Consider the following 2,494-nt stretch of genomic DNA (forward strand, 5'->3'; position numbering starts at 1 on the left):
AAACAATTTTCCACCAAATCCTACATTGTTCTTATCGGAATTAATATTCCTTCCCATCGGAATTGATATTCTTGTTTAAAAATGATTGAAACCAGGGTCAACTGCATATAAAGAAATGTGTAGTCTCAGCATCAAAAAAGGGGTAAATGTAATAATGGGACACATTATTTCATCGCTGACAAGTTGTACGTAAGTGGAAAGAAGGCTTTATATTGGTTTCGACAGATGGCGTTAAGGCCTTGTCACTAGACTCCCATTGAGTCCACTGCAGTTTGAGTGCCGGACATGGAGCCTTAAACTAACTTCGGACGTGTGGATCTGCCTCCCAAGATGCTAAGAGGAGAACGGGGGAGAAAGGATTGCAGCGTGGTCATCTATCCGGGTAGTGAATTCCTGCCTTCTTTCTTGTCTTTCTGCGGAGCATCCGCACCTTATAGCAATAATATCTCCAAAGAGAAAAGAAACAAACAAACAAAAAACCCCAAAAAACTAAAGACAAAATCAATCCTCTCTCTTCATCAGATTCTAAACCACTTCCACTGGCAGCACTGAATTTTAGAGTACCTTACTCTCTCACAGCTATTCGTTATCATATTGTGAAAGATATAATCAGACACACATGAAGGGGGATATAACTCTTCCACCTAGGGACCAACACATGCTGTGGAATAGAAGGGCTACATTCCACACGACCCTCAGGGCAGTTCAAGATTCAGTCTTGGCACCTTGAGGAATATGCCGGGCTCTTTATGCACATGCCCTGAATTCTCTTCAGAGGCTGTAGGCGAATGGAGCGTGGCTTTGACATTTCTCCCAGGGGATGTTATCTAACCTCCTATGTCCACGCTTCTGTCTCTGGGGAGCACTGAAGCATTACTGGGGGTAAGAAAGAATCTAAAGACATAAGTTCCATTCAGCCTGCCTTCAGTGTTGACATGGTTTTTCTTTCCCTTATTTTAAGGCCCATCTGGGCATGATACTTCAACTTTTCAATCATCTCTTGGAGGTTGAAGTACATTACATATTTCACATCCAAATCAGTTCTTAAGGAATGTCCTCTGGGCTTAAACAATACATGAAGTGAGGATTTCGGGACAATTATCCGTCACTTTTGTTCAATACTTAAAACATAGTGTATTAAGGCCTCTATGGCTTTCACAATCAAACACACTTAAATATGCAAAACATGTCCTGCACTTTAGATTGTTCCCGACAGCTTACAAACATATTCTACAGGAATCGGTTTTACAATTTAATAAAAAGAAAAGAAAACTTCCTGGGATCCCACATTCCTCATTTATCACCCAGTTCTCTCTTGCCTGTAGCGTTAGTACTTCTCCAAGGCCATGTCTATACTTACCTCACAGTCACGCTTCCCTGGTCATGAACGAAACTGCTTTTTGTCAAGGACACTTATTCTCATTTTAGTCAACTCCTCAATAGAATAAACTATTGAGTATTCCCGTGTTGGAGCTGAAGACAGCACATTATTCTGCTTCCTATCTAGAAAACGTCATCACTGCTAAGATTCCTTCAGAGAGAAATCAAAAAGTGATAGATACGCACCTTTCTTCATCTGAATCTGTTTCATCAAATCCCTTGTCCTCAGTCAATTTTAGTGGATCAGGTGTCGGTGAATGAGGCTTGATCAACATTTCCACAAGTGTCAGGGTTTTTGAGATCCATTGCCCGTTTTCGTTTTTCTTGCCTTTCTTTTCACAAAGGCTAGAGCTCGCACTTTGAAAAAAAAAAAAAGTACATGAAATAGCCATTGGTGTCTCTTCAATCTACTTACAACTCCAAAACAATTTTCCACCAAATCCTACATTGTTCCCATCGGAATTGATATTCTTGTTTAAAAATGATTTAAACCAGTGTCAACTGCATATAGAGAAATGTGTAGTCTCAGCGTCAAAAAAGGGGTAAATGTAGTAATGGGACACATTATTTCATCGCTGACAAGTTGTACGTAAGCGGAAAGAAGGCTTTATATTGGTTTCAACAGATAGTGTAAAGGCCTTGTCACTCGACTCCCATTTAGTCCACCGCAGTTTGAGTGCCGGACATGGAGGCTTAAACTAACTTCAGACGTGTGGATCTGCCTCCCAAGATGCTAAGAGGAGAACGGGGGACAAAGGATTGCGGTGTGATCATCTATCCGGGTAGTGAATTCCTGCCTCTTTCTTTTTGTATCTCTTTGTCTTTCTGGGGAGCATCCGCACCTTATAGCAACAACATCTCCAAGGAGAAAAAAAAATAAAAAATAAAAGAACTAAAGACAAAATCAATCCTCTCTCTTCACCAGATTCTAATCCACTTCCACTGACAGCACTGATTTTTAGAGTACCTTACTCTCTCACAGCTATTCGTTATCATATTGTGAAAGATTCACAATATGTCACATGAAGGGGGATAAAATTCTCTTCCACCTAGGGCCCAACACATACTGTGCAATAGAAGGAGCTAAATTTCACACGACCATCAGTGCTGTTCA

The 2,494-nt window shown here is 40.7% G+C and overlaps 1 long non-coding RNA gene across 1 annotated transcript; it reads right to left on the reverse strand.

Moving 5' to 3' along the window:
* Nucleotides 1-155: 155 nt before the first annotated feature.
* LOC114005794 (uncharacterized) lies at nucleotides 156-1,725 on the reverse strand. The gene is made up of 2 exons (XR_003547612.1): nucleotides 1,567-1,725; nucleotides 156-446 (listed from the first exon to the last, which is right to left on the reverse strand). It is a non-coding gene; the product is annotated as an uncharacterized LOC114005794 (long non-coding RNA).
* Nucleotides 1,726-2,494: the final 769 nt, after the last annotated feature.

Source organism: Tupaia chinensis, unplaced genomic scaffold, assembly GCF_000334495.1.
Source record: "Tupaia chinensis unplaced genomic scaffold, TupChi_1.0 Scaffold000071_1, whole genome shotgun sequence".
In the NCBI taxonomy this organism is placed as follows: Eukaryota; Metazoa; Chordata; class Mammalia; order Scandentia; family Tupaiidae; genus Tupaia; species Tupaia belangeri.